Genomic DNA, 12,295 nt, shown 5'->3' with positions numbered 1-12,295 from the left:
CGTGTGTGTGTGTGAGTGTGTGTGTGTGTGTGTGTGTGTGTGTGTGTGTGTCTGTGTCTGTCTGCGTTTACAAACGAAGCGGCAGAAAATCACGGAAGAATAAACGGCATCGAGACAAAATAGCGTGAGATAAGGATTTACCATAATAATAATAATCAGAGTATTACTGTTGGCTGTTAATGGTTAAGATGTTAGAAGAAATATATCTATATGTGTAGCTATATATACTGACATTTATCACATATTGAAGAACACGAATGCTGTTTTTGCGTGTCACTTGAGAACGTTTTTTACTTTATTATTTCATCACTATCTTTGGTTTGTTGGCCACCATTACAAGGGTCTTTGGTGGTAATCTACTGGTGGAAAAATTGTGGTTCAAGTACGTTTCGCCACGGTATTGATAATAGTCCAAGCGAATACACAAACCAATACATAGAGACAGAGTGTAAACGTACTCAACAGTTGTCATTATTTTCAGATTAAGCTCACAAGATTGGATTCTCAATCTAGGGTGGCATATTTTTTTTATCTATGCAAATCAAAACATTAACACTTATGAAAACACGAGCAGGTGCCCCGGGGAATCTACCACTTCCAATTTCGGGTCGCGACTGCATGAAAATTCTTATTTCTTACCGAACGAAAGATATCCTAGTGGCGCACTTCCATATTCTTAGATGGTTCTAACTGAACTTGAAGTACTGTAGCATGGCCACGAAGGCCATTCCGTTCCGAATTGAAACATGCATTGACTTTAACAAGCCTATCAGCGTAAATTCAGCGGTAAAAAAGCATCCATCTGGATGAATAACGTTAGGTTAACCACTGTCATTCAGCTGCATCCATCTATGTTTATTTTCACGCCTCGCATCGTGACCCGGTCGGGCCAAGTGTAATATCACTACGAAGCTATCTAACATTAGCTTCCTTCCGCAGTTACATAGAAAGATGTATATATTTTTCGCCCTCGAATGTGTCGGATACACCAGTAATGCCTTTGCTCTACCTGTAGCCCTCCCCGCACGCTTTCTATCGATGCCGTCCTGGGCAAATTTACTTCATGTGTCCCAGGCTTTGATTTGCCCAGTGGTCCAAGGCATTGCAAGCGGCTCATGAGCGCAGAAGAGGTAACCTGTAAAGGCATGCTACATGTTAAAGTAGACGGCACGCCGGGACGTCACGCTTCGTCTGAACAGAATCTGCCTTGGCCGCTGCCCGGATTATAGTAGCAGCACCAGCAGCAGTAATGGCGCCACCAACTGTTATAACAACAACAACAGCAATAACAACAAAAACGGTACTAGTGGCAATTGTAAGACCATTTATGATTGTGTGAATGAGTGAGTTAGGCTGCATCTGTGTCCCTAGCTGTGCGTTCATGTGTCTAAGTTCAACGAAGCGTCGCCGTTTGATGCCAGACGCAGTGCTTTTTGGTCCCCAACAGCGGCTAAAAGTAGCGGCCCTATCGGTGGTGGGCATCCTGAAAAAGCGCTAAAGCTGAAGCTGACCCATCAGCTTCTTAACTATTACTCTTATTATTATGAAGAAGCACACAACAATAATACAACCACTAGCACTTTATAGGTTCTCCTTCTGTTTCTCGTAGTCCTTAATCGTCCGCAGCCCTGTTTGATTGGTTGTTCCGGCTAGCCGGCTCACCATCGACCGATCGACGCGAGAAAACTACGTACGTAGCTATAAAGGTATTATTGTAGCATTAACAGGAGCTGGCTAAATCCACTAGCAGCCAATCCTACCAACTAATATATTACGTCTCTTTGACTCTTTAGGCTGATTGCTGGACAGCCAAGCAGATGGGCAAACCGCCCCCGTGACTTCTGTTCCATGTAGTGAAAACTATAGCCGTTAAGGCTGCAGCGGTCATCGTATTGACTGCGATGCTTCTGACGATTATCCATACACTAACAGGATGATAGCAAGACGGCAGCAGTAACAAAGGCGAACGACCGCAGGCTACACGGTTACACAAATCGACGGACCATCTGTAGGGAACACTTAAAAAACCTGGCAAACGTTTTTTTCCTTAGCAGCAAAGCAAAGCTACTCAAAGCAGCGCAACGAGCGATATCTTCCGCCGCCGATGATCAGGCTTGTCTAGTAAGAACAGCAGTTGTTCTTCTGCTGTGGTTCGTCTTCCAGAACGGCAAAACTAGCAGACGAATTAACCGAATACCATGCCATGCTTTAGTTACTCTTCGAACGTAGCGTTCATCTAGCGTGACTAGATATTTGTGATTTTCTAGTTGCTCGTGTGTGGTTTAGGTGAGCGCGACTAAAGCTTAGAGCAAGCCGAATGACCACAGCGCAAACGTCTTAATAGGCATCCTCATCTGGCTATATGTCAAATTATGACCACACGTACACACGCTCGCAAACTAAAAGTATTCTTACTTTCTGCAAGCTTCTCTGATTGTGACTTTTCCAGCCATGACAACGTCACAATTGCTCTCCTAGAAACTCACTCTCCGATCATAAACGTTCCGTTATGCGGCGCTGACTGCCATCCTTCCGGTGGGGCTTCTGACCGATCACAGCAGGGGAAGGTACCGCTAGTGACGGTTTTCCTGTCGCGTAAGCAACAACAGTGTAACTTGCGTGTCTACCTGCCTGTGTAGGTGGACGCCCTACGCCTCTTTAAGTGTCTGACGCATGCTTCAGTTGGGGCGGGGTTCATGGGTGGAAGTCGACGTTTGTTCCCTGCTGTTGTTTTGGTCGTCGACAGCACTGTTGATTGTTGCATATTACTGTGTTGATGGGCTGTCGTCAGCGAGGGCGTAAATATACCCCAAGAAATGTTCAGTACAGTCGCAATCTATTGCGTTGCAATATAATTATGGTCATACACTGCCTGTAACCGTTAATGAGGCTAACAATAACGAAAAACGGGTTTCATGGCAATATCAAACTGGCTGAAAAGCAACATCGACAGTGGCAGCAAACTGATGTCTGATGCGGCTGGCGCTGTATCACAAAAAGCGGAAACGAGCGAATATCTGGATTAAGACCAAAAGTTCCATTGAAGACTTGGTAGCCGCCGCCCTTTTGTTTGGTTCTAAGGAATGAGTGCAGCACACAATCCATGGTTAATAATTTTCTTTCTACCTCGTCTAACAAATTATCTCCGTCATAGTGAAAGTACTAAAGATACTATGAAGGCCAATAGTACCCTTTTTTCAGACTGCCAGAGGCTGCACTGGCACTGTCGCATCAGAAATCAATTTGCTCAGATCACTGGCGAGAGAGCTAACAATGATCTTAAGCTGTGCTATGTGCTACTAACGGCTATCTACCTTCATTCAGTTAACACTATCGTAGTTTATAGCCCAGGCAGAATAGAGCAAATCAGACAGATCTTCTACGCGACTTCTGCGACTAGCGCGGATGCCCAATGCTGTAGACTAATAAGAAGCATAGCCCTCTGAACGTCCGCCAACGCTCGGCAGAGTGGCAGTTGTTGAGTGGTCGAGTCACAACCCCCGTTGTCTCCCTCCCGATACAATGAATCGTGAATAGTTTGCAGTGCCAAGAGCCAAAGTCGTCTCCTCCTGCCTCAATTTTCCTTTCTCCCGGCCCGCCTTTTTAAATCAGCCGTGCTTAAGCTGGAGCCCGACTGGCGTCCAGTAATGGCTATGACATATCCGTACTACTGTTGCTTCTACTGGGCTACGGCGATGACTGTCACACCGACAGCAGCGGCAATAACAGCAATAGTTTGGTAACTTCCTGAAGCGCCAATAAAAAAGAGGCATGTAACAGCCGTGGCGGCTGTTGCCGAGCGCTCGTTACCGGCACCGAGTTAACAAGTCAACGGAAGGCGCGCGGTAGTAAGCAGACGTCGACCCCGGAGTGTCATAGGTCGTGATCTGTATGGCTGTCGGCCATACAGCTCTAGAAACGAGCCATGCACCCAAGCCGTATTTTGCGTATGCGCGGCCGTCACAGCATTGGTGTCATATGCAGCCGCTGCAGCAGTGGCTTACGTACATAGAACACAAACGAGCCGCGGACATCACTACATGAACAGCAGCAGCGAAAGGCACAATCAGGTAATAATACGGGTACATCGTAGACTGCATCTCTGTTGTAACGGATTATAGCACTCCGTGCAAGCAATGCCTCGTACATAAAATACATAAGATGCATGCGATACACTCACACATCAGGGTGACGGAGATAATGTCCGCAGCAAGCACGACGTTTAGGTGAAGGCTTGCGTCTGAAAGCCAGCGAATACGTATGACGACGAAGCTCACATGCGTCGACGCTCCTCGTTGGCCAAATCGCTGGTAAGCTACCATAATGGTTTGCTAGTGGTCTACCATAATCAACAACAGACGGCGAGTCTTCATTTCGGTACTGATTTAGAACGGCGTATCCAATATAGATGCTTAAAGTGATGCTAGTGCTCGGTGTTACCACATAATCAAGCTACAATGATGATTTTGTTTAATGATTTTCGTGTATGGAAATTCGTATTAAAAGCATTTGATGCTATCACACACTGTGTAAAATAACTGGTTTTCTGCCTTACTACATTAGCTCGATGAACAATCGTAAGCAGTCTTAACGCATGTTTCTGCAATAGCGCTTCTTTGTGGTCGTTAAATTTTGCACGTTTAGAAAGTTGTGCTTGTTTGGATATAAAAAAAAAAAAAAAAAAAAAAGCAATGAGTCAAGAACTTCTTGCATGACTGCTAACCGAATAATATCCCCTAGTAAAATGTATAGTTGCGAAATGTTGCAAAAAAAAAAGCACTAAGATCATGGGTTCATCTCAGAAACCCAACCAATTCGAGCGCCACAAACGCTTTATCGCGTCATCGCTCGATATTACTTTCTTTCCTACTTGTTTGTTGTGTTAGAGTTCAGCGAAACTCACTGTTCTACTCACTATAACGATAGATTATGCCTTTGATAACACCGCACACCGCCGATACCAGCCAATATCTGTGAACAAACGTTTGCAGTATTTGTTACGGGGCAGCACGAATGTTTGAAGCGGACTTTCCGTCGCTTAGCACCCTTTCTGTATTTTTACGTACTGTTGTATCTGACGGGGGAGTTCAGGTCCGCTGTGTCCACTTCGCGTAGTCATGAGGGGCATGGCGATAACTTGTCCCAATGAGGCCTTGTCTAACTGGTTATGAAAAGAATAGGCGCTATGGCTAAAGCGATTCTTTCTGGGAATTCCTCACCAGTTTGTGGGCGGGTCATGAAGTTAAATTTGCGGCCTAGGGCAACATCTGCGAGCATTGCTTAAACAAGTGGACAAGGAAAGTCCAACCTAATATGTGTCGTAGACGGGGGGCAGGATGGCGGTGATTTGTAGCCAGTAATCGCTACATCGAAAAGAGGTGTGTATGCTTGCTAAACGCGTGATTCAACTGCTTTTGTTTCGAGCTGTTATCCCGCCTTTCTAGGTATTAGCGATTAGCGTACAGCCACACCGTCCCGGCTTACCGCTTCGGTGACGGATGTTTATCAACAGATGTATATGTCCTTGTCCAACATTACTAATGAAATATTTCATGCGGTTATCGATGCAAAAAATATATCTTAATTTATTAGTATAGCCTATGTTGATGACAATCGGCGTTCTTTTGAGCCCTCACAGACAGTGGCTTGTCTTCTTAGGTCGACATTCGCAGCAAATATGACCAGCTAGATACGATGACTATTCAAATTGAGAGTATTTGCAGAGCTGTGTATAAGCTATTTCTTCGTTTTCCTGGTTAACATCAGGATAACCCCATTTTGTAAAAACGAAGGAGAAAAAACAGGGATTTATGGTTGTTGCCGAAGCCATCGAGATGGTCACCACCTTCAATTGAACTGAAGAACCGTTATTCGATGCAAAGATCCATTGTTGCCTGTTGCCTCTCGGCTGAGAATGTCGTCACCGCGTCGAACAGAAAGATCATTACGAGCCACGCCATCAGTTTCGATTGACTGTCCAGCTATTTCACTCCCTCTTGCTGGCGTTCTCGCTCAACGACGAGTCGGCATTCAAAAGTTGTCTACTTTACTAGGCAATTACCACACGTAGTTAAGGTGGCCTGGCTAGCCGGAACGGGGCGGCTAAACGGCCGGCGAATACACACAGGAGGCGGCGGACAACTGAATGGTGGTAACTCTGCCATTTTATACATCCATCAGTGAATGGATTCTGCTTTACCTTGCCTGGGCTTTGGGCGTACGGTCGGTTCGATTCGGCCTGGTCGGTTTATGTGTCCAGCAAGAACAACGGTAGCATCGTGTGGCAGCCCGGTGTCCGTGTCGCTCAGTGAATACGAACGTCCTGTTAGTGGCCCTGCCTTCAGTGTTCTCTCGGGCCAGCAACAGAAGGCCGAGAGTCCGAGAAGTTGAGAGGAGGCTGTATTGCTCCTAACTACAACGGACTTGGCATTGCTTTTCCGCCTAGCTCCTATATGAGCGTTTGCGTATGCGAAAATGCTATCTAAAGGAAAGGAAAAGAGCCCCGCGGCGGCTGGCGGTTCAAACTGTAAAGTGAAATGCTTAGGGGGCTTTGTTCGAACGGTACAACTGGACACACGAATGTAACGCCGAATGTAACGAAAGGATGGCGCTGATGACGGTTCATCCTTTTCAGCTAATGGCAATGGCCGACGTTCACAAAGTCGATTTCCTCAGCGTCGCGGCACAGAGGAACGGCAAGCACCATTGTAAGCAACGCAATAGGCAGTGGATAACGTCTCCACAGCCGAGCTGTGGCCGTTTATCGTGACTCGAATTTGCATTTCTTAGCATGAGGACAAATCAATTGGCGAACAAATGAGCTGAAAAGCAATGCGCCGATCTGCTGACGACCGAACGTCGTTGGCGTTCTGTGCGTACATACACTATTGCATTTAGAATTCATTTGAAGGGGAGAACAGGAAGCACAGCCAGAGAAGTCGTTGTAAGTAGATTGGCAAAACACACGCATACGTCTCTAGAATCTCTCGAACGGACCTAAAACATCTTAAGAACCAGGGGAGCGGTGGGGGGGAGGGGGTGTCAAATGTTAATGTTTGTTGTAACAACAAATTTAACTTAAAGAAAAAGACGGATTCGCTAATCTTTCTTTAGTAGAGCTTTATTATAGACATTGCACAAAAAATATTTTTCTTTGGATCGTTCCGATCTTGGGAATATTGGGAAAGAACCTCTGGCAAGCTGACAGATATAGCGAAAGACTGCTTGTGTGTGGCTGCGTGTCAGCCTGTCGCGCGAATTTTAAATCAGTCGTCTTCGATTGAAATAAGTTAATCTATTCAAACGACTTGTGATTCAGCATTATCTATCTGTCTCTAACGAGTACCTACCTGTGTGATCATCAATTGGTCGCACAGGACTTCGGATTACGGTTGTCTACACTTACCTGGTTAACATATACGTACAGAACAACAATTCCAGCACAATTAACAGATTAAGTCCAGCATTCTCGAGTTTGCACTGATATCCTGATAATTCACAATAGCATTTTATTAGGACACGGAAATGTTTCACCAAGAATTTCGCTATATCAACTCAGACCGTTGCACTTTGGTTTCTAGCTATCTACACACACACACACACACTTATCGATAACTTTACACTTACGTATCACACTTTTAGACTTAGAGAATATAATGATAGCATACCCTTCGTTTGCTTACGGTTGAGACATTTACATTGCACATGCCAGCTAATGTATCAGCCACGCTGAACTATTACACCGACTGAAGGTTCACTGTTTTCTCAGGACGCAATGTCTCGCAGATGAAATGCGCTAGAGGGCAACAGGCAATACTAAGAACGTGATCCGTAGATTAAGATTGGTATGCAGCTGAATTTTCAGCCACAGCATCAGCAGCAGAGACCATCTCAGAAGAAGCCAAGGTTGGAGGGGGCAAAAAAAAGGCGAGAGTCGGTGGAGGCTGATAGCAGAAAGCATCGGATGAGACCTCAGTAGCCGCAGCGGTGCTTGAGAATTCGCTGTAATGTAGTGTACATCCGATTCGACCAGGTGGGGCACACTACAGTGGTACTTTGGCGAGCGAAAGGTAAGGCAACATGAGGGGCACCAGCTTAAGAGCAGTAGCAGAAAAATAGAAAAAAATGAATAGCAATATCAACGAAATGCTGAACGAAGAGCTGCGCTTCAAAAGGCTGGAGCATGCCACTCTTTTTGACGAAGACAAGCATAGAGAAAGGTTACAGAAATTAGACAGACAGTGAACAAGATTGCCGGATTTTCCTCTGATAAAAACAAAAACGTTGGATAAGCAAACGCAGAGAAGAAACACAAGTGGTTAAAGAGAAACAACGTTGCCACTGTACATTACAATAACATGTACTCAATATAACAGCATGTACTCATACATCGCAACAAAAGAACAAGTTCGCTTTTAAGATGAAGCTCAGCAGCAGCAGCAGCAGCAGCGGTAGCAGTAGAGGTCGTGCTTGTGATGCTGCTAGTGAAAGAAGTTGATGTACTGATGGCTACGCGTTTATGAAGATCGACCGTTAGAGTTGCTTCACTCAATCATGTCGTTTTGAATAGGCTCACGGGTAGATAGCACAAGCAAGTGGATAGCAGTGTATGTACAGCGCATAGGCAAGAAAAAAGCACTAAAAGGCAAGAAGAATAGACGAAAAAGGAGTCACGCCGAGCCGTAATTTTCCATTTGTCGTCCTTCAGATGTATAACTTTGATAGAGATAGTCAGAGGCATTAGAAAGAGATAGTAGGCCTTAACACAGGTCGATATTTTCCTGTTGCATTCAAGCGCGTTTTATGATTCCGTTCGTCCCGTCATCTAGCGTAGCATGCGACGCCGTTGCTTTAGTCTTCTTGTCAGTCCAGCTTGCTTCACTTCGATTGAACCGTCGATCTGAACGATACTTGATCTTTTTTCTTCTACTATATTTTGTTAGTAGCTGGCTCAGTGTTGACGAGTAGCAGCACGCTCCCTGTCGTGCGCCCCTGATGCCACTGAAGCAACAGCCACGATCCGGAGCCAGACCGAGGGCCACACCGTCGCACGCAACGCTCGCTGCCACCGTAGGGGCGAACCGAAAGGGAAAGTTGCTTGCGCCGTCACTCGTGAGAGGGCTCCCCGACGGCGCCGTTCGTTGTGCCAGCGGCGGCGGCGGCGGCGGCGGCGGCGGCGGCGGCGACGACGACGACGACGACGCAGATTCGAGCTGCGTCAGCCAGTGAAGGAAAAACGAGCAAAAGTCAAACAGTAAAAGCGAAAAGACAGACGGTCAATTACTATAGCCGCGACTTTCACTAAATCTTCAGTTGCCCAAATATCAACGAAATAACCGACGTCGAGCTAATTCAAGTTATCACTTACAAGAAGCATAAACGGCAGTCAGATGTACATGTGATAAAACGCATGCAACCTTTAAGTGCTTTTATAGGTAAGTGTCTTAGAGAAAAGAAAGTACACATTGATAATATCTTCTGCCAGGACAAATCTATAGAAAAGTAGAGAGTGATTCAAAGAGCGACCTGATTATCGGCCTCAGTAACGTCTCTAAGAATTAAAAAGAATAGTTTAGAAACGAGCCGGTTTTTTCGGGTCGCATCAGCAGCATCTTAAACAACAGCGACAACTTAAACTTAACGTTGTTTACGGAACCGTGCGCTTTAAACTGCCTTCATTGACCACACTTTCAATGAACTGTAGTTAAACGGAACTTTGTCACAACACTGTGAAGACAATTGTAGCTTCTCACATATGCATCTCATATATTTACAAGTACAAGCTAAACGGACTTCACGGTATCACCGGTTAAAGCTGAGTTCTGTCAAACACTGTCCAGCGGTCTTGCAACACGTATAACTGACCGTATAGATACGATATGAGCTAGGGCTCACGATGTGGATGCAGGACGACCATCATATGATTCTCTCTTTTGAGCAAAAACCGACAATGACCTTTATAAATGTTAAACTAATCAAACTACGAAATTTTGTGCTTATATTGCATAACATCACCAACTAACTCTTATTGTCGAAAAAAAAAAATGAATAAATATAACAAGCGTATACAGAAGCACAGGCTTCGCAATCTAGAGAACAAGATAACAGGCGCTCATTCGACGAGTAATCGGTCAATTTTCGTTGATTACAAATACAAGGTGGCCTACCAATGAGCCCTTATTCCTAAGTCGAATTATTGTGTCGTTTCTGGGCTGTAAACTGTCCATGAGGACACCAATCAATCGATGACAAAACAGTAGGCCGACTACCTAATGTTTTCTTGCAAAAAAGTTAATTAGCTCAGGTTGAGCGTAGCAATGACCTTTTTTTTTTTTTTCGCTCTGATCGATATTTGCTTAACCCACATCGATATCCTAGAGATTCTAAATGTTGTGACAATTAGAAGGTAAGCTGTGTGCTAAAATAGTTTTGTTACTACGTTAATTCGGAAGCAAGAGTTCGAAGTGAGTTAGCAGAATAAGCTAATGTGCAACTTCTTAAAGGACCATTGGCGAACGTATCACATGGACCCAACGTGCCGTTGTTGTTGACCATTTTATTGTCGTAGCATTTATAAACGTCCGAATCAACAACAATTATGAAAATTCCAACGTTGCCGCAAGTGGCTCTGATCACTCGATGTTTGTTTGACGATGCTTCTCACTTGACGTTGCTTCAGGGCTGTCGACCGATTACACTGTTCTTGAACCAGCAAACAAAAAAATGGGGAACATCCGGGAAGGTTCCTATGCAGAGCTATAATTTAACGAAATGCACGTGTGCGTCCAAGTTTATTTCTATTTACTATATATCTATAGGCTATAGTGTGTGGTGACAAGAACTGCTATCAAATCGATATGCGCTGAACTAATCGATAGATGCTTTTATCTATAGCAACTTAACATGGCCATGATCTATCCAGGTTTATTGTATCTAACCAAAACTGCACGTAGGACAATACGGCAGCAAGCTTGCAACAATTTGTTCCACGATTTTAAAAAGTCCGTATAATGCACGCGAGCGTAAAAACGTACGAATAAAAATTTCACTGTTAGATCGTATATTTGCTAATTATATAACATAACATCATCATCATCATCATCGTTATCGATTATCAAACAATATGTATCTGTAAAATTATGACGTAAAATATATTGTTTTCATTGGCAGCAATGAGGCCGCGAAATCGGTATCGTTATGTCTCATGTGCATAATTGACAGCGTAAACTGTTCTCACTCGATAATTTGCTGAAAAATTTGTTAAGAGAACGTAGTCTGATTTTTCATCTGCAGTTCCGCCATGCCTTCAACTTGTCATCGCTAGCCAAGTCAAACTCGTACGTTCGAACTTACCTCAAACACAATTTGAACTTGTGCATTATTTTTAAGTAAGGACTCAAGAAGTCGTATCTGCTATTATGTTGGTTAAATTTGTTATAATGAAAGCTTAAACGTATGCACCAGACCGTTAGACCCGGCTATAAATTTTTGCTCAGAGATACTAGCATTTTATGGAAAAAAAAAGCGGCTCAAAAGGTAGGAGTTTCAGTCCATACCCTTTTCAGCCTTAACATCTGACTTTCACGAGGCCTTGAGTAGCAAAATTTCAAGAATGATTTGTATAGGGTTACTCTGTACGCTACGAATTACATTAGGTGTTACGATAATCCTTATTCCTAAACCCTCATAGAAAACAAGGAGTAAATTAAATAATAGATTTACTTACACGAAGGGAGCTGTAACACAGGAAAGCCAGCACTAGGTGCATTATATACGTTAATTATCAAAGGGGAATGTGGGTGCACTGCGTTTGTGAAACCCCCTGCACAACGGCTGTAGGAACTGTGATACATTTTCTCCGAAGATGATTAGTTCTGCATTCGAACTAATGATTATAACATCCGCTTTGTACAGCTGGGAAAGGATGCGAGCATCTTGATTTTGAAATAACGATTACATGGGAGGCAGATCAACTTGACAGTACCCCAATGAACAATTCATCCGACTCAAATGAAAAATCATGTATACAAACACCATAGACATGACTTCCTCAAGCTCTTTGTACGGACCTGTACTGTGTACACATACATATGCTAGTCAGAAATCCTTCTTAGTTCGCACACCAGCTAGCCATAGGGAAGTTTGACTCTGTCCATTGTATTTGCTTGTATCCTGCCACTAGTTCGTAAACAATGGACAGCAACTCTTGCCACAATTCGAATCAACGACGACCATCCGTTCATGTTGACGTCCCAACTTCTCTTTCGCCCTTTCACAGCTCAGCGGATGTACGCCG

At 44.2% G+C, this 12,295-nt stretch overlaps 1 protein-coding gene across 6 annotated transcripts in view; it reads right to left on the bottom strand.

Moving 5' to 3' along the window:
- The window catches only part of LOC111263266 (trypsin-1), a 43,624-nt gene extending 31,368 nt beyond the window's left edge, over window positions 1-12,256 (bottom strand). Inside the window, exons 1-2 of one of the 6 annotated variants that reach the window (XM_022838203.2) lie at window positions 7,668-9,104; window positions 7,406-7,487 (exon numbers count right to left, since the gene is read on the bottom strand). The gene's annotated coding sequence lies outside the window, so the exon portion shown is untranslated. The other 5 variants (XM_022838208.2, XM_022838204.2, XM_022838205.2 and 2 more) reach the window with 5 other exon arrangements.
- Window positions 12,257-12,295: the final 39 nt, after the last annotated feature.

Source organism: Varroa jacobsoni, unplaced genomic scaffold, assembly GCF_002532875.2.
Source record: "Varroa jacobsoni isolate VJ856 unplaced genomic scaffold, vjacob_1.0 scaffold_752, whole genome shotgun sequence".
Lineage (NCBI taxonomy): Eukaryota > Metazoa > Arthropoda > Arachnida > Mesostigmata > Varroidae > Varroa > Varroa jacobsoni.
This window is presented reverse-complemented; position numbering and strand designations above follow the sequence as displayed.